The sequence below is a fragment of the Nelumbo nucifera genome, chromosome 2 (assembly GCF_055504915.1).
Source record: "Nelumbo nucifera cultivar China Antique chromosome 2, China Antique-T2T, whole genome shotgun sequence".
Taxonomy (NCBI): domain Eukaryota; kingdom Viridiplantae; phylum Streptophyta; class Magnoliopsida; order Proteales; family Nelumbonaceae; genus Nelumbo; species Nelumbo nucifera.
This window is the reverse complement of record NC_142650.1, coordinates 97,806,768-97,833,813: the sequence shown is the minus strand read 5'-3', so window position 1 is coordinate 97,833,813 and position 27,046 is coordinate 97,806,768.

The following is a 27,046-nucleotide window of genomic DNA, read 5'->3' as shown; positions in this document are numbered from 1 at the left end:
TCGTGATGCATTTAGATATTAGTATAATAGATTTCTTTTTATAAAAAAACATACTAATTTATGATGAGACTATTTGCCTTAAAAGTGAAATGTTATCTATGAAGGATAATGAATGGGTGGAAAATGGTGTAACTAGTATTTAAAAATTGTCTACACTTTTTCTACTTATAATGATTTATGACTAATAAATAATTAATGTTTATTTGTTGGTCATAGATGCATTTTGTAATCACTTAAACCTTGTGCAATCCTCAAATGGATCAGTAAAATTCTATTACCTTTTAACAGTGTTTTCAGTGTGTATATTATGCAAACAATTATTTTGAATTTTATATATTTCTTATTTGTAACCATTGCATTTTGATTGCTGTAGGCGTTAATGAATTGCTGAAATTCTAAAACAGACCTAAATGGTTATTTAAACATAACTAAATTGGGTTATGAAATTGTGAAGTGTGACCAAGTATATATTTATTAACTTAATCTGAAAATTAAGCAAAACTATGGTGTCTTACTTCCTGGTTGATGCAACTATTTATACCTACCTGTTCATAGTATCAACCACTGGTTCTTTTATGTTATAAACATTGAAAGGAAAAGAATAGAGGCACTTGATTGTATGGGCCCTAGGAATCCTGAGCATGATGAGAGATTTAATAAAGTGATTTATCTCATTACCAGAATGCTTTACAATGCTTGTTTTTGTGGTGTTACATCTTTTATTGTATTGATAATTTTATGTTATCGTTGCAGAAAAAGGTAATGAATGTTATTATTATGTTCCTAACCAATGAAGATATAGATATTTCAAATTGGCTTGCCCATTCTATTACTGACATTCGAATTGACAACTCTGGGTAATTGTCAATATCCTATGTTCTGTATTTTTAAAGTTACTATTTCACTATAATTGATATTATAGTCCTACTTGATATAACTATGTTACTTATTCTTGCAGGAATGATTGTGGTATTTTTACAATGAAATATATGGAGTATTGGAATGGGGAGAAACTCATAACCAACTTCTCTTTATTAACAAACTAGTCATTTATTATATGGGGTTTTAGTTTTTATTATATGGGGTTTTAGTTTCCTTTAACTGTAGGGACTCTTCATGAGTAGTTGACATTTGGTTAAGTAGAAAGCCTTATGTGCTGATTCGGCCAAGCTTCTTGTGAAAGGAAGAGGAGAAAGTTGCAGATTTCAGCAATAGACAGAGGAGAGGAAGAAAAGAAGAAGAAGGTCAACTAGGATTGTGTATCATAACCCTAGCTGCCAGCCCCTCATTCTATTTAAAATTAACTTAAATATGAGATATTACAAAGATGCCCTTAGTAGAGTGGCAACTCAAACTAAATAATTACAGCTCTTTAAAAAATAAAAAACTAATGGGTCCAAGGCCCAACAACATCTTAATTTAAAAGAAAATAAACTAAACACAAGTCGGCCCACTCAACACTCCCCCTCAAGTTGGGAGTAGATGTCACACATCCCCAACTTGCATAGATCATGCTCTAGCTTATTCTTTGCAACGCCTTTTGTGAGGACATCAGCAAGCTGCAGATCAAAAGAAATGTATGGAAGACAAACTTCTCCAGAAGTTACCCTTTCTCTAATAAAATGTCTATCTACTTCAATGTGCTTAGTTCGGTCATGCTGAACTGGATTATGGGCAATATTAATTGCTGCCTGGTTATCGCAGTATAGCATCATAGGTTCTTCTGCCTGAACACCGATTTTTTCTAACAGAGAACGGATCTAGAGAAGTTCTGAAACTCCATGTGCCATGGCCCTATATTCGACTTCTGCACTTGATCTTGCCACAACTGTTTGATTTTTACTCTTCCATGAGACTAGGTTACCCCCAACTAGGGTGTACACTCCTGAAGTTGATCTTCTGTCATCGAGGCATCCTGCCCAGTCTGCATCTGTATAGGTCTCTAGCTTCAGCTGTCCATGATTAGTAAACAATATGCCTCTGCCTGGATGTCCCTTCAAATAAGCAAGGATCCTGTCAACTGCCTTCCAGTGCTAGTCTCGTGAAGCATGCATGTATTGACTCACTACACTTACTGCATAGGAGATGTTCGGTCTTGTCATACACAAGTATAGTAGCCGACCCACAAGTCTTTGGTACCTCCCAAGGTCCTTTACTGGTTCACCTTCTGATGCACTAATTCTATGGTTCTGATCAATGGGGGTGCTAGTTGCCTTTGTTCCAAGTTTCCCTGTTTCTTGGAGAAGGTCCAAGACATACTTCCTTTGAGAGATAAAAATTCCATGTTTCGATCTTGCAAGTTCGATGCCTAAGAAGTATCTCAGTTCTCCAAGGTCCTTAATCTCAAATTCCTTATGCAGGTTCCTCTTCAGACTATCAATCTCACTCAAATCATTCCCAATGACAACAATATCATCCACATAAACAATTAGGATTGACACCAAGGATCCCCTGCGCTTCACAAACAAGGTGTGATCAGATTGACTTTGAGTGTTGCCAAAAACAATCAGGGCCTTTCTGAATATGTCGAACCATGCTCTGGGAGACTGTTTCAAGCCATATGGTGACTTCTTCAGCTTGCATACCTTTCCCTTTTCAGCATTATCATAAAAAACAGCTAGAAGATCCATATACACATCTTCTTGCAGATCCCCATTTAGGAAAGCATTCTTTACATCCAGTTGAAACAAAGGCCAAGAGTATGAGGCAGCAAGAGAAAGGAGTATCCGAACAGAGGTCATCTTTGCAACTGGTGCAAAAGTCACTAGATAATCAATGCCATAGGTCTGTGTGTATCATTTGGAAACAAGTCTTGCCTTGTACCTCTCTATGCTTCCATCTGCCTTATACGTTACTGTATAAACCCATCTGTATCCAACTGTCTCCTTGCCTTCTGGTAGGTCTACAATTTCTCATGTCTGATTTTTAATCAAGGCCTCAATCTCTTCCTGCATAGTTGTTTTCCACTCAGGTTTGGAGAGAGCCTCACTAACACCCTTGGGTATAGACACAGAATCAAGAGAAAAGAGAAAAGCACGGTAGGAAGGAGAAAGTCCACTGTAGGATAAGTATTGTGATATGCAATGAGTAGTGCACTTCCTCTTCCCTTTTCTAAGAGCAATAGGGAGATCAAGGTTGTCTGTAACAATGTTAGTGGGACCAATGGGAACTGAAATAGTAGTGGGATCAAGAGGAATACCTGGATTTGTATCAGCCGAATCTGGAGTCTCCAAGGGATCGACAGGAAGTGGTGTGACTTCTGTTGTAGTGGAATTAACCTCCTTATGAAGTCTCTACTGTGAGTATTACTTTGAGATGGAACGCAAAGGGGGTGGCAAGGTAGGTGACATCGGATGGTTGTCAAGCACAGTAGTAGACACAGGAACTGGAACTGGGAGAGGGATAGACTGTTGACTTATTTCCCCAAAACACTCCCCCTGAGAAGGATTCCTTGAGAAGAAGTATGTAGATTCGAAAAAGGTAATGTCCATAGTAACAAACCAGTTCCCAGAGACTGGATCATAGCAGCGGTACCCTTTTTGATTCTCTGCATATCCAAGGAAGACACATTTCTTTGCCTTGGGATCAAGCTTCGAACGGTAAGGACCAAGAATATGCGCAAAGCAGACACACCCAAACACCCTTAGAGGAATGTGAAACATCTCCCCCTGAGGAAAAAGAAGGCTGAATGGAGTGCTGAATCCAAGTATACGAGAGGACACCCTGTTAATCAGATATACTGCCATGAGAACAGCATCACCCCAAAAACGAACCGGAACTGTAGTTGTGGTCATCATGCTTCTTGCCATCTCAATAATGTGTTTGTTCTTTATCTCTGCAACACCATTCTACTGTGGACTGTAGGAGCAACTACTCTGATGGACAACACCATACTCCAATAGATATGAGGCAAGATGTCTCTCAAAATATTCCCTAGCATTGTCAGATCTGAACATCTTGATTCTAATTCCAAACTGTGCTAATACCATCTGGTGGAATTGCCTCACTAAGGGTGGTACCTCATCGCGTGATTTCATCAGGTAAATCCAGGAATATCGAGAGAAATCATCCACAAATAGGAGAAAATAGCGATAGCCGCCCATAGAGGGAACATGATAAGGGCCCCACACATCTGAATGAATAACATCAAAAGGAGAAGAACATCTTTTATTACTCGGTTTAAAAGAGTGTCTACAATGCTTTCCAAGTTCACAACCTTCACACTTCAACCTTGACAGACTCACAGACTCAAACAGCTTTGGAAACAAAGAACTTAAAGAAGAAACAGACAAATGACCCAGACGATTATGCCAAAGTATAATCTGATCCACAGGTTTTGACTCACTATCCTTGCAAACATAATGACTTTGGTGAATTGGAAGAGTATCCAGGAGGTAGATTCCATTCACTTCACGACCACTCTCAATCGTCCTCTTTGAATCCAGATCCTGCAAAATATAACGTCTAGGAGAAAAAATTACTAAGCAGTTCAGATTCTTAGTCAAACTACTAACAGATAACAAGTTGGTGCTCAATCTAGGAACATGGAGGACAGAGGGTAAACAAATGGAATCATTAATCTTGACAGATCCCTTCCCAGTAATAAGAACATGGGATCCATTAGCTGTGGAGACCATATCTCTGCCAGAACTGAGCTGGTAAGAGGAGAAAATGGTGGAGCAATGGGTCATGTGCTCTGAGGCTCTAGAGTTTATAATCCAATGAGATTTCTCCTTACCTGAAGCAGAAACATAGTTTGCACTAACATGTGGACTACCTGCGTGGGCAAGGGAGGTAGAGTGAGCTCCACCTGTGCTACCTGTACCTTTTTGTCCAGTTGCGACTGAATTGGAACTAGTTGTATCCCTCTGATTCAGAAGTAACCCAAACCTCTCAAGCTCGGCCCTTGTTGCAGCAACTGCAATGGACTCCAAGGCAACTGTAATAGGAGAGGCTGGAGTGTCACTAGTAACAGCCATGTGTGCATTTCCTTTCTTATTCTTCAATCTGGTCGGCACAAGATGTGGGTGAAGCTTCCAACAAGTATCTCTTGTATGCTTTGGTTTCTTACAGTAATCACAGACTAAGTCCCTTTTGTCTTTCTTCTTGTTCTCATTGCCATTCTGTTAGATTTCATAGCACTTACCATAGCTGACTGATCAGACATGAGATTCTTCATCATTATATCCCTCCTGCACTCCTCTCTTGACACAAATGCATATGCTTGGGAGAGAATGACATTGTCCCTGGAAAGAAGATGCTGTCATGCAATGTCATACTCAGGGTTAAGGCTAGCAAGGAATTCGAATACCCTATACTTCTCTAAGTGTCTTTGATAGGAAGTTGCATCCTTGGTGGTTTCTCAAGCAAAGGTCTCTAGATGGTCAATCTTCTGCCACAGGGTCTTAAGGACTAAAAAATAAGCTGCAACAGGTCTATCTCCCTGCCTAATAGATATAATCTGATTTCTCAGTTGATAAGCCCTAGCAACATTCTCCTTCTGTGAATAGCAGTATTTGCCCATAAAAAAATTTTACTTATATGTGGCAACATGGAATTACACAACCATGTCATCACCATATAATTTTCCTGCACCCACCGGGAGTTGCCAGTTTTAGGTTTCACCTCTTCACCAGTAATATACCCTAATTTTCCACGAGCCCCAATGGCCATCTTTGCAGATTGGGACCATTCCATGTAGTTTGTACCATCCAACCTAATTGTAGTAATGGTTCCAGCTCCGAAGGGGTCTCCAGCACCTCCTCCCACATGTCTCATTTCATTCCCGGGCTTATATTCAACTCTGTGTCCCTCCATGCTTCTCAAAAGGATATAGAAAACAAATAAAAAATGCAGCAAAAACAAACAAAACACCTTCTAGAACCAACGACACTTCTTTGGTGTCCTGAACTTTCTCTCCACAAAAGATTCCCTTTCTGTGGGATGGAAGAAGAGAGAGAAAAAGCAACCACCCTCTCTAGAAGCCTCCAAACCACGTGGGACTTTAATCGCCCCTTATAAAAAACTCCAAAGAACCCTAAAATAATAGGGTGCCACTACCTAGGTCAAAATTGAAGAGTCCAACAAACATAGGACTCTTCCCCTTTCTCTAGTTTTTCCTGATTCTAATGAGAAACCCTAGACCAGCTACAGGGCATATAGATCCATCAAGAAAATCCAAAAACCGGGCTTACCTGAGAGCTTCGATTAGCCTCTTAAATCTCCATGCAGTCGACCAATCTAGGGCTGCATGAGAGAATCACTTCAAGAACCTTCAACCTGCTCTGATACCAAGTAGAAAGCCTTATGTGCTGATTCGACCAAGCTTCTTGTGAAAGGAAGAGGAGAAAGTTGCAGAATTCAGCAATAGACAGAGGAGAGGAAGAAAAGAAGAAGAAGGTCAACTAGGATTGTGTATCATAACCCTAACCGCCAGCCCCTCATTCTATTTATAATTAACTTAAATATGAGATATTACAAAGATGCCCTTAGTAGGGCGGCAACTCAAACTAAATAATTACAGCTCTTTAAAAAATAAAAAACTAATGGGCCCAAGGCCCAACAACATCTTAATTTAAAAGAAAATAAACTAAACACAAGTCGGCCCACTCAACAGGTTATAGGTTGACATGCCATACTTATAGTTTTGCTGATCTCATTCTTAGCCCAGTTAATATGGTTTCAAGTTAAATTTGGCAAAGGTAAATTGCTTTCCCTTGTGACCGATAAATAATTATTTTATTGATGGAAATAAATAAAAAGAATCAGAAGATTAAATATTTAATTCATTTAGTTGAATTGACTACACATAGTCACATATGGTACTCTTAATTGCCTTTGATTAGCAATGGGATATCTGTTTAAGGATCTAAGATTCAACTAACTTTCAGGTCAGATTTGGATAAGACTGAATACAATCCAAATTCACTTGATTGCAGCCCTACTACAACCTAAGGACATTATGTAATGTTGTTTTTCCACACCAGTGCCAAAGAAAACATAATTTATTCTTTTTTTGTCTTTGTTATTTGCTAATAGTTCTCTGCTACTAGAAGAAAACCTGAAACTATCCACTAGATTTTCCCCTTGGTTTATAGCATACCTTTCGTTTGAACCCAAGGCTAAGTAGTAAGCAATGGAGCCAACTATTGGTTTGGTGTTAACTACATTGTGTTATTATAAGAAGGAAAGATTAAAAAAAAAAAATGTTTGGTTGGCATTTATTATTTGTTGTAGTCAAGATTTCAGAGGCTTTTGGTGAGTTGCCAAGGTGCCACAACTTTGTGCATATGCATGTCTCTTTGTCTAGATTATATAAATGCCAACTCAGTTGCAATATACCTACAAATAGAAACGTCCTAATCATGTCTTATTAAAATAGATAAAAACTGGCAAATCTATTCATGGTTGAATGGTTCTAATTTCCAAATATTCAAAATGTCACCATCAACATCAAAGATCAATTCCTCTGCTGCAGATTTGTCCCATTATACCTCTAATGATTTTCATTGATGCTTCACCTCTTAAGTCTATCCCTTTATCTTCTCTTGATAACCAACAAAGATATAAAAGAAAATATTAAAAATGAGTAAAAGATAAGAACACAGAAAGCACCTCTAAAATCAAAGGTAGATGCATAAAAGAAATCCTTGAAGGCACAAGCCTTCAAACAAAAATGAGAAAAAAATATTGGAAAAAAGACTCAGCGATGTTGTTGAATACTAAGACAAGAAAGGTTAACAGCAACATACATGCAGATCCAAGTAAACAGAATTGAGTTTATAAAGTAAACTCAGTGAAATTTGTTGGAAAAATGGAGTCATTGTAACTTTAGAGGAGAAGCTCTGAGACACGGTCTTTAAAACGTTATTTGCCCCCACTCAGTTTTACTGAGTTTGCTGTTGGGTTAGTCATAATTGAAGAGTTAATAGATAATGATAAATAAATTATCATATTTAATGCTGTAAATAGACAAATCTAAACAGAAACAAAATATAAGGGATATGATACGGGAGAAATCAAATATTCTTTAATAGATAAAACCTCTATACCAACTCAATTTGCCAGCTATGGAAGATTTGTTCCACCATTCCATTATCTAAGGTCATTAGTCTATTGTATTAAGGCATCTATTGGAGACTTCAACATGTGGCAAACGAATTTTGATTTTCATTGTACATAGGCAACCCATCTCAATTGACTACGGGCAAGCTTCTCTAAAGGGTTTCTGTCATTCTATTCTTAAGTCTATCTTCTCACCTATAGGTTTCTAACAAACTAGCAATAATTCCCAATTTAACACAGTTGTAAACAATATGGTACATTATTAAGAAAATAAGACAATTCAAAGCACGATCTAGTACAGTATTCTAGCAAACTATTAAAAGCTCTCATTCTGTAATATGTTATTGTTGTTTCATCCTAAAGAGAGAGAGAGTTCAAAGAAAAAATAAACTTGGCATCCTAGAGATCATATCTTTACTAGGTCCAATAGATCCAAGAAAAGAGCATTCAATAGAAAATTAAGTGAAGCTACTAAAATCTAAGCGTTAAAGGGAGCTAAGTCATCACTAGACTCACAACTACTAGACAAACACTTCTCATGACAGATGTCCTATCAGTGAGGGCTATAAAATTTCAAAACTATGAGTTTTCAACACCCTAAAACTGTCATAACTTGCCAACCATGTTTTCAATTATGGGCCATGGTGGAGGAATAATAGGTCTTATGGTCACGATATTCATTTTTGATGAAAGGGGTCAAGTGGTTCTTGTTCAGACTCCCTATGAAGGAGCAGAAGAGTGCTGCAAGCTTCTTTTGTTGGAGTGGATCCTCTTGTTTCACAGTTTTAGTGGCCAATAAGCGTTTGTTGAACCCATTGTCTTATTGGACTGTCCAAGCTGGACTGGACTGGACTGGTCCAATCCATTGTCTTAATTGTACAAATCTGGATTGGATTGGACTGGTCTAAGGTGTGCATTAATTTTTTCTGTAATAATTGGATTCACTAAAATCAATGAATGTAGAATTCAATTCTAAAATCACTTATTTTATGCACATACATGGATATGATCAGGCTAAATTATGAAAGATGAGTTGAAACCTTTTAGAGAACTGTTGCATATTGTTTAACATATAGACATGTTATCTTTTTTCACCATGGCATCTCAAACATTTTATCTTGTGTTTAAAGAAGCACAAACCAAATTGAACCATTTTAGTAGTTTGGACATTCAATTTATGGTTTATACATAGCCTGGTACTAAACTGCTTTATAAGAAATTTGGCTGTTCTCCTTGCATAGTTACTATTTAGACTAATAAATTAATGGCTCTTATTCCCTTTACATTTGTTTAGTAGGTCAGCGGCATGATGGCCATAAAGCATAATTTAACATGATCAAATGAGAGCTGGTCAGACAATTTTTCCAACTAGATTGGGATGACTAAGACCCCCCCCCCTCTTTCTAGCAGTATAGATTTTCCCAACTTTTCAAAATGAGAAACAACTATTACATCAGCAAACTCATATTGTTTTTTTCCCCTACATATTGTTTTTGCTAAAATGGCAATCATTTTGGTTCAATTATATTTCATAGCCAAAGCTTAAATTAAAAGCTTATCCAAATAGTACCTAAATTATAGGAACAAAACAGAAAGTTTGTAAAATTTGTGACATGTGTGGAAACTTCACATGGTATATTACCTCATTCTGTTTTATTTTTTTTATGGCTGAACCACCTCATTTAATATGTTTGGTATATATATAAAAGTAGGTTGGATTCATTGAAATTTATTAGTGTCAGCAATTTTGACTTTTCTTATATTCTAGAGTCTAGAATTCAACATGAGCCAGGAAAAGAGAAAAAGGGTACAGCAACATGAGCCAGGTCCACCCTCTATGCTGTTGACAGTATGTTTTAATGACTTACTAATTCAATTTACTAAATTGCTAAATGGTTTGAAACTTAACCATGAACTATCTTTTTATAAAATCTAGAAGTCTATAAGCTTGCTAATGTTCTCAAATATGCAGCATCAAAAGTTTCAATTGTGTGATTCTGTAAGATAATAGACTAAATTGTCTTATTAGACAAACCTTTTAGATATTTGAGGAAGAGTTAGTACTGGAAATGAACAATTTGTGAAAAGAAAAGTGTCTCTTTTATCATTGGTCATTTAGTTAATTCGTCAAAATGCTCATTGTCACGGTTAGGACCTTAATTTTAATTGGAAATGGAATTCTTGTCTTACCCCAGAAATCCAATCAAGTGACCACCACATGGTCTGTCAATGGTAAGCTATCTGAGACCTGCATTTTAACAATTCAAGTAGGTTGTCCTAGTTCTATTATTGTAGCACTAATGGCTTGACAAGACAACAATTAAAACCCAGTTTTCATAAACTGGGATCCTGGAATTTTCTCAATTCTTCTCTCTATTCTTTGGTCTATCTACTAGTCACATGATAGGAACTAATAGGCGAGTCCTTGTATTATGGTATTGAGTCCTGCCTCAAATTGGTGATGAGGCCACCCCCACTTATACAAGTTGATGCTTCACTTGTTGGTACACTTCGACGCTCTACTGATGGTTTTTCATCATCCTACATTGTTGGTTTGGTTATAGGTTAGTTCGGATTGCCATTGGTGGTCAGATCTCTGATTACGATTTATGACTAGAATTTGGCACATCTAGAACAACGCAAACACCTTGAAGTAATCAACATAATGAAAATACAAGAAAAAGATGAGTGTAGGTGGTAGTGGAATGTGGAAAAAGAAAATTGAACTTTGATGGGTATGGCTTATGTAATCTGGGTGATTTGGTATCAGTGACTATAACTGGTGGGAGAGATTGGAGGGAATGACTATAACTATGCATTCTTTCAAGGAAAAAACATAGAAGAGATTCAGAGTTATGTGCCTTATATAGTCCAGAAAATCAAGGATGCTACTAGAGTAAGTCTCTTGTCTACCTCCTCAACATTACCATTTTCCATGTAAAGGTTCTTTAATTTGTAATCTTGATTGATTAGTTTTTACTAAGTTGAAATATTATTGCTAGAATATGCCACAGGTAGAGAATAAGTACTACTGTTTAGTAAAGGATGTTTATTGAGAATTTATGTTCCATAGCTAGAGAATAGTTGGAAATGAATATGGCTACAAGAGTGATATCTGGAGCTTGAAACTAGTTCTGCTAGAATGTGCCATAGGCTTACTACTGCAGTTATGGTTTTCTTACTACTGCAACAAACTTCAGTTTTCTGCACTTTGGAGCCTTGAAATGGATCCAAATATGAGACTTGTTTGCAGTCCTCATGTACTGTGTCATGGCTAAATAGAGTATAGCAGCAGATTGATAAAATATCATCTAAATAGAAGAGAAATGCTACTGCATAATGAATGATATCTGCTCCTTATTCAATGAATGCTCAAAATCGTCCACTACGTTTAATCATGTGGTCATTTACATTTGTTTGCCAAATTTGAAATCTATACCTCATAGTTAAGATTTAAGTTGATTTAGCTTAATTGTGATGCAACTAATAATTTTCCAGAGTTGGATGGTTAAATTGGTCATACTGCATTCACATTTTATTGAATGCATTTGTACTATTGTTCAATTCTATTTCAATGCTTTCTTCGATAGATAACAAGATTCATTGTATTATCAAAACAGAAGTACATAATGTCCAACACTCCAAACAGTGAAAATCAATTCCAACCTCTAAGCCTTATCTTTCTAGAACAATGATACAATTCATGGTTCCCATAAACTTGCCACTTTTGCTTAATACTTTCTCATCTTTTGTTGTTTAATTGCTTATTTAATGGTCACATAAACAAGCTGTTCAGGATGGTGTGGACATTATCAATGGACTTGGCCAGCACTACATTTTGCCATCCTATGACAACATGTGAGCCTCCTTTGGTCCAAGTTCTTGTAGTTCATGGACTTTGCTAGTTGAATGCCCTGTAGTACAACAATTACTTATGTCCTTGTAGAGTCAGCCATCCTATTAGGCATGAGTATAGTGCCCATATATCTTTGAATCTTTTAAAATCCACTTCTCTAAATGGACCTTAGTTGCCCATGATGCTGCCATGAAGACTTAACTAGGCTACTAGAGGTTCCTTGACAAGGGGTAGTTTTTTAGACTAAAAGGGAACAAACATAAATATCTTTGTTTTCCTTCCATCCTCTGGCTGTAGACCTTCACTACAAGAGAAACGGTCAAAGCCTTAGGCCTTTAGACTGCCACCTTAGATCTAAGGTGGCGGTCAAGCATCTGCCCCCTTATCAGTTGTTGCCCTAGATTAGGACTTCTGGCTTAGATGCAAAAGACCACCGCCTTAAATGGCTAGTTGAACATGGTTCTAAAGGGATGGGAGATCCATCATATGGATGGCCGAACCCTGCAGGAAGGTTGGGCGAAATTTCAAAAATTTCTTTACTCCCACTCGGAAATTCATTCCCAATTTAGAAAACTGCATTTTCAAAGTTCGTTCTTGTAGTCAAACCAGATCAAATCTGAAACCAAGAATAGGAAGGGATATACCTGACATGGAATCCAAGCAAGAATGCTCCTTTCAACGTAGGTGTTCATGCCCAAAGAGTGTATCAAATCCTCCCTCCACTGAAAATGACACAACTTAGGATGAGACAGGATCAACAGGTAGTTCTTCACCAAGAACTTATGATTCTTCAGCAAGAATCGAATGGGGTAGTGAGCACAGCTTCAAAATTGTTTCTTCTAGCAAGAAACAATATCAAGATCAAATCTTGATCAGATCCAAGAATTAGAGATCAAACAGGGTAGGGCAGTAAGAGCAGGAAGAAAAAGAACTGAAGGCAAGATCAGTCTAACTGAGTTGTCTTCTTTCTGTGTTGTGTGTCTTTTTCAGGTCCGCCCTGCTCTCTATTTATAGCCTTAAAGAGACAACCTCCTAATCTGATTAGGAGTTTCCTGATCCAAATCTTTATTTGGATCTGAACTCTTTAAGTGAGAAGGATAATCCTTATCTTATCTGTATTTCAATATCAGTTTATTCCTAATCAAATTAGGAGTTTCCTAGTCCAAATCTTTATTTGGATCTGGACTCTTTAAGTGGATAAGAGTTATCCTCTTATCCTTATTTGCTGATCCAAACCCAGATCCGCCCCTATTTAATTAATCCAATTAACCCAGTTTGAAATGGGCTTTAGGCCCATTAAGCCTTCAGGCTCACTTCCTGTTCAATGCTGGCTAGCTTGGCTCTCTTTGTATAGTGTGGGACCCTAATATTGATCTACACATCAGCCACATGTGTTCAACCTAGCCTCTGTTACAAGGCATGGCCGAATTCACTACTGAATACAATAAACCCCTGAATCCATCTCTATGGGCTCTTAATGGGCCCAACATTTACACTAAATGGTCCTTAGGTCCATCCATCTTATGAAGGCCTAAGGACTGTGGGCAGATGCAAGATTAGCCCACTAGGTATAACCCTCAATGGTCTTACACTTAACCTCTTATCCCTTAACGATCAAACACTGCCCGACAAGAGAGGACCTCTCCTTCGGCTACAAAGTACAGGTGCTGCACTTTGTGCTCACATGGATCCCGGGAATTAAAACATTTTGCAAACATTTTGAAACCATAATATATATATGTATATATCTCTATATAAATATATTTTGCAAAACATATTTCACTGGTTAAAATCAACTGCTAACAATTTAGGTTTCCATCTGAGAGAATGCATCCCTGATCATTCACTTTGTCCAACAAATGGGCTGATCCTGTCACTATGATCACCCATTTAGATGAATTCTCAGACCGTCCCAACATGCCTAGGTTTTGACCCCCTCTAAGGATCTTACTGATTGGCACATCAAAGACAACCCAATCTGATACCTAGTGCAATATCATAATCGAGTCTAGGGGTTAGGTGTAGTATTCCAGTTTTGCCCATCTATCTCCAAGGTCCAAGACAATACTAGAATTTTGGTCCAGTTCAGGGTTTCAAGAAAACCCATACTGCATGTACATCAAATCTCACCCTAGTAGTTGAGACAAGTCACCACAACCAACTTGGCGGTACATCAGTGTCAGCCTTGGCAAGATAAATCGACCTAGATCTATCCAACGACTGTGAAGCTTATAAACTAACACGAGTCTCATACGTGTCCAGTTTAATGGTGTTACACAGAAACACACCATAATAACATGAATCAAATATGTACTTTATTCATTTACAATAAATGTCATAATGTACATCATGCTGATTGGAGCTAATATTGTCTAATAGGTTCAAATTGCTCTAAAGTGACGGTCACACCGAGCCGCCATCTTTGCATTAATTAGGCGGCAGTTTTGACTACCAACTCAAATACCAAAAGACCGCCGACTTAGATTTCTATGAAACTCCCTCATGTTCTTAGGTGGTGGTCTGAACCACCTGCTTAGGTGTTAAATGACCGCCACCATAGGTTTTGGCAATGTTATTTGTATTTTTTGGTGGCAGTCTAAACCGCCAGTTTATATGCTATATGACCGCCGCCTTAGTTTTTTTTAGTTTTTGTACCAGATTTTTTCCAAGATTTTTTGCATATGTACTTTTATTGATTCATCACTCGAATACATGTTTTAATACAAATCTCGCGACCATTGATACATAAAAACAACTTAAGTAAAAAAATTGCAATTTAAAACAAAATCTATTAAGATTAATTATCATAATATCCAAAACAATTTATTGAAACGCAATATCCAAATGGCATATAAAAAGTAGAATGACTTGAAAAAATCAAAATTTTGAATAATGCAACACATCTTGCAATGCAAATCCACCTAGCATATTGGTTAAACCTACAAATCATAATATATAAATTGTTAGAGAATGTAAAATAAATGAGATATTAATAAAATAACAAAAGAACGCATCATCTTCTAGTTTCTAGTGTTTCTAAGGAGTTCCACCTGGGATCCATTAATTCCAATAGCAATTTCAAGGAGAAGCAATGTTGCTTTGTCTTCATACTTGTTTCACTGTCAAATACCACAGCATATGCATGTACAGCCATTCTTGCATTTAAAAATGTATGATAACACATTAATAATCATTTACAAGATAGTAAAACAAAGCACCATGCCCTTATACTGGGTTCAAGTTAATACCAGTAGTTTGGCCTTGTCTTCTAGTTAATACCATTGCAAACTGACAAGTAAATACAAAGATTTATTATTATGTCCCAACTCTTAATAATATATGACCAGAAGGCTAAAGGGAAATTCATGGCATGACACTATAAATTCAAGGTTCAGCTCCCAAATTACAATATTTTGGGTGTGCATCCACGTTGGTGCATACACAACAACCCATTAACTCCTAATTGCAAGAGGGCTTATATCTAGCAAACAAGATACATTTAAATATCTACAATGCTTAGAACAACCAACAAACTTAACCATGGTAAGTTAAAGGATGTTAGATGAAAGTATTTTCCATTAAATAGGAAATTTTAGATAGATTAATTTTGACTTGGCCCATTAGCCTCTACCGGGACAGTGCCTGTTTTTTTTCCATGTGAACTTACCTCTCCAGAACTATTTTGTCCAAAACCAAATGAATAAATTATTAAATAAATAAATTTGAAAGACAAAAATAAAAGATATATGAAAGTGTACTCTACCTTTATACAAAAACACAAAAATAAAATGAAAAAATAGAGGCTTCTCTACATGGGTCCATCAAGTATGTGATCCCACTATAACCTAATTATTAGAAACACTAATCAGGGCTGTTAATGCTTCAAAAAGAAAAAGGTAGAATCTAAAAAGTTGGGTCACTGGCTAAACAGTAACCGTGCGGGAAGATGGATACTGCTGACTCACATTAATGTAGACAAAGTAACACCAGTGAATTCAGAGCACATGTAATGGGTCGGATCAAGGATGCAATGTATGTTATGGTTGCAAAATTTCATACCAAGGCCTTCTGAATCATTTGCCATGTTTTCCTTTTTTTTTTCTCATGATACTCTAAAGAGTATGCGATAGAACAAAATGATTAAATGACCAATATAGCAGATGGACAGATGGGCCAAAATGTTTATCATGCCCACATGCATAGCCCTACGTATGTTGATGCATTTAGCTTGGAAAAAGAAAATACAAGGCCTTAGCACACCTTGACATTCCTCCGATCTTCGAAATTTATTAATTTGCAACTGACGCACTGTTTGGAGTCCTTCCCAATTATTTGCTTTGTTTCCCTGTCATTTGATTTATAAACATGTATAATCATTACTAATAAAAAAAAAACATGGATAGCTTGTCCCATTTTGCAGATAAAGAAATTAAGAACATTAATGACGCAACTATGGGAAATTTGTCAAAGGAAAGACACCCTCAAAATGCTATTTGATTGCATGCAACTATAAAAAAGGAGTAATCATCAAGGAATATCATGATAATATATAAAAAAATTGAACACATCGGAACTTGATCCTTATATCTGTTATACAGTATATGTCCTTAGCTCTAATTAGAATGATGTACATTATGATATTTAATGTAAATGAATAAAGTACATATTTGATTCATGTTATTATGGTGTGTTTCTGTGTAATACCATTAAACTGGACACATATGAGACTTGTGTTAGTTTAGAATCTTCATAGCCATTCGATAGATCTGGTGAGATTTATCCTGCCAAAGCTGACACTGATGTGTCGCCAAGTTAATTGAGGTGGCTTGTCTCAGCTGCCAGGGTGAGACCTAAGGTACATGTAGTGTGGGTTTTCTTTAAACCCTAAACCGGACCAGAATTCCAGTATTGCCCTAAACCTTGGAGATAGATGGGCAAAACTAGAATGTTACACCTGACCCCTAGACTCGATTATGATACTACATTAGGTGTCGGATTGGGCTGTCTTTGATATGCTAATCAGTGAAATCCTTAGAGTCAAAACCTGGGTATGTTGGGACAGTCCGAGAATTAATCTGAGTGGGCGATCATAGTGACAGGATCAGCCCCTTTGATGGACAAAGTGAATGATTGGGGATGCACTCTCTCAGATGGAAACCTAAACTGTCGGCAGTTGATTTTAACCATTGAAATATGTTTTGCAAAATATATTTATATAGAGATATATACATATATATATTATGGTTTCAAAATGTTTTAATTCCCGGAATCCATGTGAGTAGAAAGTGCAGCACTGTACCTTGTAGTCGAGGGAGAGGTCCTCTCTTGTCGGGTAGTGTTTGTCATTGTGCACTGAGAGGTTAAGTGTAAGACCATTGAGGGTAATACCTGATGGGCTAATCTTGCATCTGCCCACAGTCCTTGGTTTTTATAAGGTGGCTTGACCGAAAGACCATTTAGTGTAAATGTTAGGCCCATTAAGAGCCCATGGTGATGGACTCGGGGGTTCACTATCTCCTACAGTGAATTCGGTCAGGCCTTGTAACAGAGGATGGGCTGAACCCATGTGGCTGATGTGTAGATCAATGTTTGGGTCCCACGCCATACAAGGATAGCCAACTGGGCAACAGTTTGGAGGTTAAGTGAGCACATAAACTTAATGGGCCTAAAGCCCAATTCGAACTGGCTTAATGGGATTAATTAAAAGGGGGTGGTTCTGGGATTTAGATCCGCAGATAGAATAAGGGATTATCCCTATCCACTTAGAGAGTCCAGATCCAAATAAAGATTTGGATCAGGAAACTCCTAATTTGATTAGAAAGGTTGATCTTTATCTACAGATAAGATAAGGGATTATCCTTATCTCTTAAAGAGAGTCCAGATCCAAATACAATATTTGGATTAGGAAACTCCTAATAGAGGAGCAGGGCGAACCTCCAATTCACAATTCTCAGTTCAGAGATTACAAAGAGAGAAGAATCTACAGTTCGACTGCTCCTGTCTTCTGCTCTTTCCTACTCTTGCCGCTATACCAGTTCGATCTCCACCTATAGGAGCGATCAAGAAGGGTTCTTGATATTACCTTTTGGCTGAAAAGGTAATCTGAAGTCATGCTCACTAGCCCTCCATCAGATTCTTGCTGAAGAATTCATTTCTTGCTGAAGAACCATCCTACTGATTCTGCTTCATCCTACACTATGTCATCTTTGGTGGAAGTAGTGTTTGGATTTTCCCTTGGGCGTGAACACCTTCATTGGAGGTTATAACTACTTTGTAGTAGGTATATCCCTCCACTCCCTTTAGGTTTCAGATCTGGTCTGCTTTGGGTTCAAGATTGATCATTGAAAATGCAGTTTTCTAAAATAGGGAATGCGTGATTCCCACATGGGAGAGAGAGAAATTTTTGAAATTTCACCCAACCTTCTTGCAGGGTTCGGCCATCCATATGGTGGATCTCTCATCCATCCCTTCAATATCTTCATTATTGTAGATTTATAATGATACCCAAAGGTCATTTAGTCTTTCCATGATCACAACCGCACCCCTACACTCAAGGAGCAACCACACGTTTACATGGGAAAATGAAAAGATTTGGCATGTGAAGGAGGAAAAGAGAAGGACCCTGGTAGAGTTTTGAGGTGGCATGATATAGCTGCTACCCTCTATCCTATATCCTGCCCCATTTCTAGCTAGAAAAATGATCAGCCCTATATATTTTAAGGCTTTTAAAGTAAACTAGCTTGTTCCATATTCAGTGGAGTCATTGGATTGCTAGAATATGAAAGGATTGTGTTGGAGGGTGAATTGACCCGACCTCCTAAGCAGACGACACATGGACATGACTCAGCATAAGTAATAGCTCAGCATGACAACCTGGTTACAACCCGGTGTAACGAGCTAGCTGAAACCCTCGCAAGTCAGCTCGCTACATAAATAGCTCATTGAGGAACAGCTCGCTACAAAGCGAGCTCGAGCTCACTAGTGTGCTAGACAAGGAACACTCCAAGCTATTTCAGCTCATGAGCTTGGACAATTAGCTCGCTCCAACCCTTTGGTATGGCCGCCTCGAAGGCCTCAGGCGGAATCACCTCGGGACGCCCCAGTAACTCGCTACAAGGTAGCTCGCTATTAAGGGATGCAGAATCCTTAGGAAGCTTCTTATCTGAAAAGACCGTACTCGTCAGACTGCACCCACGTCTCCTGACTGACGGCGCAGTACCTGCCAGCCCAGCGGGCTACGCCCACGTCTCTTGACAGGCGGCGACGTGTCTGTCCTTCCCGGGTCACGTCTCTCAACCGATTGGGCCAGTACCCTACAATGGTTACCTACGCAGACCTGGCGAATAACGGCTATGGCAGAGGGCCAATGGCGGTTACCCTCGATTTGACAGAACAGCCATTATTTAAGGACCCCGATTTCCAAGGGGCGGAGGTAATTAAACTGATCTAGCGCTATCTACACTCTCAGCTCTCTATGCATTTCCTACAGCTCTCAGAATTCTAACTTAAGCATCGGAGTGTTCCCGCTGGGCGAGCTCCCCGGGAATTCTTCACTTTCCTCTTCGTCTCAGGTACCGTCCATCACCAGCTAGGAGCCAAGTTTTCGCCAACTAGGAGTGTCTGAATCGTGCTACATCATTTGGCGCCGTCTGTGGGAATCGCTTCAAAAAGCCTTCCTCCAAATTCTGCAACTTTTTGTAAGACTTCAGCATCCATGGCTTCCTCTAGCAATGTCGAACGAGGTGCTGACCAGAATGCTTTTGGGGAGCGACCTCAGCTCCCCACTGTCTGCATTGGATAGTTCACCGTCCCCCTCTCTGTGGACGGAGTTCCTAGCATGAATGTGCCTCAGACAGTGGCACCTGTGAATGCTCTGCTCCCTTCCACGGTTGGAACAACCTTCACTGAACCTTTGTTGATCTCCCAGTGACCACCCAAAACCAGCTTGAAGACCTGGTGCAGTGCATGCGAGCTATGCAAGCTCAAATGCAACAGTTTCAGCAGTTTCAACTCTATCAGCAGCAAGTGTTGCATCAAATTTCTCGGTACTAGTATCAACAGCAGTTCCCTCCATTGCCTCAGGCCCAGCAGCCGCTTTCCCCTCAGCATCTGGCTACGCAACAAGCCAAGCCCCCCCATCGGAGCGGACACCCTCACCGGGGAGAGGCCTCTCAAACCCAGAATCCTTCTAAGAGCCAAGCCTCGTCCCATGGCAGGAAGGAGAGACCAATCACCCCCACCTCGCAACCTGTAGGCAGGTCGGGGGCCTCCCAGCCGGTCAGGCCCGTATCACCTCAGCACTCTCAGTTTGAGCTCCCGCTCACTAAAATCCAGTTTGAGGTACTAGCCGCGGATTACAAGCAAGGCCCTTCGGTTCACAGCTATCATCAGTAGTCTGAGCCCCTCCCTGGACCCATCGAGCTTGGTAATACAAAAGCAAGCAGCACCAACGCTGAGCTTGCAAAGCAGTAGTGGAGGCGCTGACGTGCTCGCCGAACTGCCACTCATGACCTGCCTGACCTCAAGGGTAAGGAGGAGGTAAGTTCATGTGAAGTAAAAGCTACTCCTCTTCTCTCAGTTCCATCCCCCTATCTCCAGAACTCCTTGTTGTTCCTATGCCCAAGGACTTTAAAGTTCCCCTGTTGGATAAGTATGACGGATCCTTCGATCCGAATGACCATGTTGACGCCTTCCAGTCCCAGATGCACTTGGCGAGGGCCAGCGAGTCCTACATGTGCGTGGCTTTCTCCACCACCTTCAAAGGGGTAGCCCGCACATGGTACCGGAACCTTGCGCCCGGATCAATAAGAAGTTGGGCACAGTTCGTGCAAGTCTTCACTTCTCATTTCGTCACCAGCAACAGGTGCCCGAGAACTCAAGAGAGCCTCCTTGGCATAGTCCAAAAGGAAGGGGAGTCCATCCGGAGTTATATCAAGCGGTTCAATGACACTCGTTTGCAAATACCCGACCTGGACCCTGCAGTTCGGCTCACCGCGGCCAAGTGAGGTATTACCCACAAAGAATTCAAGTGGCACGTGGTTGTTAATCAGCCCAAGACTGTGACTGAGTTCCTCAAGCTCGCAGATCAGTTTATAGGGACAGAGGAGGAGATTAACCAAAAAAATGTAAGTGTGCTCGAGAAAAGAAAAAGGGAAGGCGAGTCCTTGATTCAAGGGGATGTTAAGAAGAAGAAAGACCCAGCTCGGGGGACAAGGCCGAGTCAGCCTTTCCAAGCTCCGCCAGCCGAAAGAACGGACTACACCCCCCTGAACGCGAAGCGGGCCGAGATCCTTATGGCGATCAAGGATGCCCCGTATGTGAAGTGGCCACCTCGGCTGAAGGCATATCCTAGTGTAAGAAATAAGAATTTGTATTGTAATTTCCATAAAGACCATGGTCATAGCACTGAAAATTGTAAAAACCTCCGCAACGAGATAGAGGAGCTCATCCGTCGCGGATACTTAAGAAATTTTGTACAAAACAATAATAATAATAAAGCAAGTCGGCAGGGGGAGCAGAGTAGAGATGCTCCCGAATCCAGCAGGCAGGCAGAACAACCGCAAAGGCAGCCCCCTGAAGAGAGACCAATTCGGAGGACTATCCACGTGATTGTCGGAGGTTCGGTCGTTGCGGGCTGTACCTCAGCTGCAGCTCAGGCTTCAGCTCGTGAGGTCGCTAGGGAAGAACAGAATCCTCTGAAGCGGCCAAGGACGGAAGACCCGATCTTCTTCATAGAGGACGATGCGCGCGGGGTCCACTACCCCCATGATGATGCGCTCGTTATAAAGGTAAAGATTAACGACTTTGAAGTCAGGCGTGTCCTCGTCGACTCTGGCAGCTTGGAAGATATCCTTTTCAAAGCAACATTTGACAAACTCCGGCTCCAAGAAAGCGACATGAAGCCCGCAAGTACACCCCTGGTAGGCTTCAGCGGAGAGAAAATTCCCCACGACTTCTTAGTGGTTGCAACCCCCTCCCCGTACAATGCCATAGTAGGACAGCCAATCACCCATGCCCTACATGCGGTGGTCTCCACAAACTATTTGGCAATGAAGTTCCCCATGGACTTTGGAATTGGGATAGCGTGAGGTGACCAGCTTGAGTCTCGCAAATGCTACGTCGCCACCCTCAAAGAAAACGCCAAGGTGGTCAACAACCTCGAGCTAGAGTGACCTACGGAGCAATGCGAGGAGTGAGTTGCACCCACGGAAGAGACTCTCTCCATCCCGGCATCGACGGCAGACCCAGCTCAGACACTTCAGATCGGCGCTTCCATTGAGGAGCCTTTGCGATCCCAATTGGTAAGATTCTTATTTGAAAATTTAGATGTTTTTGCATGGTCCGCGACAGAGATGCCCGACATCGACCCTAGCCTCATAACTCACAAGCTTAATATTGATCTTGTAGTTAGGCCCGTTAGATAGAAGAAACGCAACTTAGCCCCAGAGTTGGGTGGCCAACCCCGTTCTGGTAAAGAAGGCCAATGGTAAATGGCGCATGTGCATCGATTATACCGACCAGAACCGAGCTTGCCCAAAGGACTACCTCCCACTCCCCAAGATCGACCGTCTGGTGGATGCGACCTCAGGGCATGAGTTGTTGAGTTTCCTAGACGCTTATTCGGGCTACAACCAGATCAGGATGGACCTAGCTGACGAAGAAAAGACTGCCTTCACAATCGAGCTCGGTCTGTACTGTTACAAGGTCATGCCCTTTGGATTAAAAAAAACCGGGGCAACCTTTCAGAGACATGTAAATAAATTATTTGAGCCATTGATTGGTAAAAAAATAGATTGTTATGTAGATGACATGGTCGCCAAAACCCAATTTTTGCATGAATTAATACAAGATTTGCATTCTGTTTTTGAAATTTTGCATAAGTTTAATATGAAGTTAAATCCGAGCAAGTGTGTCTTTGGTGTCACCTCGGGTAAGTTCCTAGGGTATATCGTTAACCAGCGTGGCATTGAGGCCAACCCGGATAAAATTAAGGCCATCCTAGATATGGGACCTCCGCGGAAACTGAAGGAGGTTCAGAGGCAAAATGGCCGAATAGCTGCTCTGAGCCGCTTCATGTCCAAGTCGGCAGATCGCTGCCTGCCTTTCTTCAAGGCGATTAAAAGAAAAGGTTTTGAATGCATCGAAGAGTGCCAGCTCGCGTTCGACGAGCTCAAAAGGTACCTCGCTAGTATTCCGGTCTTAACCCGGCCCGAGGAGGGTGATGTTTTAGAGCTGTACCTCTCGACAAGTGATGAGGTGGTCAGCTCGATACTGATAAAAGATGTAGATCGGGTCCAACGACCTATCTATTATGTTAGTAAAGTGTTGCAAGGAGCAGAGACGAGATATACATAGATAGAAAAGCTGGCCTACGCACTAGTTCTTGCAGCCCGGAAGCTTCGTCCATACTTTCAAGCTCACACTGTCATCGTCCTTACCAACAAACCTCTGAGGCAAGTTCTACTCAAGCCCGAGGTCTCTGATAGGCTGACGAAGTGGGTCATTGAGTTCAGTGAGTACGACCTCCATTACAAGCCGCGAACTACTATCAAGGTCCAAGGCTTAGCATACTTTGTCACGGAATGCACTTTCAACTCCGAAGTCCTCAGGTCGGTCGAACACAAGGCCCCCAGCTCGAGCGAGCCTGAAGTTCCCAGGCCGGTTGAGCTCGAGCACCGTGAAGCAGCAACCAGTGCGGCATCTCTCCGAGTTAGGCCGAGCGCGAACTAGGATGAGGGACCCTGGATCCTTCACATAGATGGATCATCAAACCAGAAGGGCTGCGGAGCTGGAATCGTTCTGTACAGCCCAAGCGGTACAAAACTGGAGTACGCACTATGCTTCGAGTTCGCGGTATCCAACAATGAAGCGAAGTACGAGGCGTTAATAACCGGGCTGGCTCTAGCCATGGAAGTGAAAGCCAAACAAATCGTCATCTGCAATGATTCTCAGCTCGTGGTCAATCAAGTCACAAGCAAATACGAAGCTCGCAAACTAACCATGATCGCCTACTTAGCCAAAAGTAAGAGAGGCTCTGCTCAACTTCCAGTCACACTTCATCAACCAAATCCCGAGATCAGAGAATGTTGAGGCCGATGCCCTGTCCCGGTAGGTCATCACCAGTGATAATACCATGAGAACCGTGTACATAGAGAACCTGCTTCGGCTCAGCATTCTCAGGGGGGCAGAGGAGGATGCTCCTGTCGTGCAAGTAGAGCCGAGCTAGATCAATCTGCTCGCGAGCTTCCTGCTACATGGGACCCTCCCTGTGGACCTTAATGCCGCCAGAAGGGTGAAGCATCAGGCGGCCAAATACGTCATAATAGACGGATGGTTATACCAGAGGTCGTACACGCTCCCCTACCTGCGTTGCTTGTGACCTTCCGAGGCCGAGCTCGTTCTCCACGATACTCATGAGGGCTTGTGTGGTGGACACTTGGGGGGCAGGGCTCTCACCCAGAAAACGCTACGACAGAGATACTACTGGCCAACAATGAAAGCAGATGCGATCGAGCTCGTCAGAAAGTGTGACAAGTTTCAGAAGCACACCAATATCCACCACCAACCTGCCGCCGACCTAAAGTACCTCACCAGCCCGTGGCCTTTCGCACAGTGGGGGATTGATATACTCAGACCATTCCCGCTAGCGACAGGACAGAGAAGGTTCTTAGTGGTGGCAGTTGATTATTTCACTAAGTGGGTAGAAGTTGAACCCCTCGTAACGATCATAGCTTTGAACGTGCAGAACTTCTTCTAGAAAAATATAATGTGCCGCTTCGGATTACCTCGAGTACTGATCTCTGACAATGGTAAGCAGTTTGAGGACACTAAATTCCAAAACTGGTGCCAAGACATGGGAATTCAACAGAACTTTACCTCAGTGGCACACCCTCAAGCAAATGGCCAAGCAGAAGTCACAAATAGAGCTATCCTCCGTGAACTGAAGGCACGTCTGGACCGAGCTAAAGGACTATGGGTAGACGAGCTACCCAGTGTTCTATGGGCTTATCGGACCATAGTGAAGACCGCTACAGGCGAGACCCCCTTCAACCTCACCTATGGCACTAAAGCAGTCATCCCAGCCAAGATCGAGGTTCCCTCTCTACATCTAAAAGCATATGATGACAAGGCAAATGAAGACGAGCTACGCACCAACCTCGACCTACTTAACGAAGTACGGGACCTCACATAAGCGGAACCTTCGTGTTGGCAACATGGTTCTTCATAAAGTTATGGTGCCTGAGCCCAGTGTTGGTAAGCTCGGGCCAAATTGGGAAGGACCCTACCAAGTAAAGCGGGTGCTCGGGGAAGGAACATATGAGTTCGAAACCCTAGAAGGGAAACAAGTACCTCAGGCATGGAATATTGTCAACTTTAGGCAATATTACCTGTAAATTACTGAGTAGACCACGAGTCACTCCCAAAGCCTAAGGGCCAAAATGCCGAGCTAACAAAGACCTCGGCACCATAAGACCCAGTGGCCTCTGGCATGGGCAAACTCTAGGAGAGTGAACTATAAGTCACTCCCCTTGCCTAAGGGCTAAAACGTTGATCTAACGAAGGCCTCGACACCGTATAAGACCTAACTGCTTCATTGGCATAGGTTAAGTATTAATACCGAAGGCGTGGGCAGATCGAATGAACCCTTTGATGCGTGGCTCGCTTCGGTATACAAGTTAAACCTACAAAGGGGATTAACTCTAACATTATAAAACTACCCCAAGTACTGGGGAACAGTTCGGGGTAACAATTACCGAAAGACCCTACTTCGGGTATGTAGCTCTAACAGCTCGAGTGATAAAGTCGCTTCGGCAGAAAGCAAAGAGCATAGCACTTAGAAATAAAAATGGGAATACTTCATTTCCAGTTCTAAAAAAAAACAACAAAAGCAAATGGACAAAAAACAAAAGCAGGGCCTAACAGCCCGAGACAGTTCATCAGAAAAGAAAGACATAGAACCGGGTCCAGACACCCGGGAACAACCATTCCAGAATCAGAAAAAAAAAAAGAGCAGCAACGGGCCTCAAGGTTCTGCCGCCTCCACGTCCTCGTCGTCCTCCAGAGAATTGGGCTCCCCCTCTGCCATGTCCGCCGTCTCTGGGTTCAGACCCTTCATCGTTATGCCTTCAAGATTAAGCCTGGAGAACTTCTTCCGGACCAGCCATCGGCAGAGTTTGAATCCCGAATAGTAGGAGCTCAAGCCGTACTCCACTTGGAGGTCGTGGTACTCCTGGGAGTCTTTGAAGTCCCACACCGCCTTAGCTCGCTCTCCCTCCACCGCGGTGTCAAAGTTCCGAGTCCGATCCCGGAGCGTGGACTCCAAGTTCTAGACCTGCTGACGAACGAGCTCCCTCTCCACTGTCACCCTTGACGACTCCTCCCGGTAGCGAGCGCTCTCCTCAGACCGTCGGGCGATCTGTGCATCCTGATCCCGGACGAGCAGCTCCTGAGCCTCGCTCCCCTTCCGAGTCTAGAGGATTTCATCTCGGGCCTGGTCGAGCTCGCCCCGGAGCTTCTGCACGTTCGACCTCTAATTGAGGGCGTCCTTGGAGTGAATGTTAGTCTGGAGGGCCATGGTGTGGATGGTGGAGTTCACCTGCCAACAAAATGCCAAGGTTAAAAAAAATGGAAGGAAAAGAAAAGAGAAAAGAGGGAAGCAGCCACGTACCACCATGCAATGAGCCGAGGCCACCCTAGCGAGCTGCCTAGGGTCCATCCCACCCCAGTCGGCGACCTCCTCGTGGGTGACCGCCTGACGGCTCCTTCGGTAGGGAACCGCGGGAAGACGATGGGGTGGGACTGCACAGACGGAGGGTACTACCCTTGGGGTGGGACCTCACATTCTTTTGCGCCACCTTCCGTGGCTACTTCCTCGACCAGAACCGGCGGGACCTCTGGCGGTGGTGGAATGAAGGCTAGGTCTATAGCCTCGAACTCGGCGCTCCCAAGAGTGGACACTCGGTCAGTGCGCGACCTATTTGCCCTACGCTTTTGGTTACTGGACAGCAGGCTCTGCGCATCTACACCAGACATGTTAACTGCAAAAGTCATAAGGTGTTAGTCCAGCTCAAAAAAAAAAAAAACACTGAAGAGAAAGTAGGGGAGACCTAAAGGTGACCTACCAGG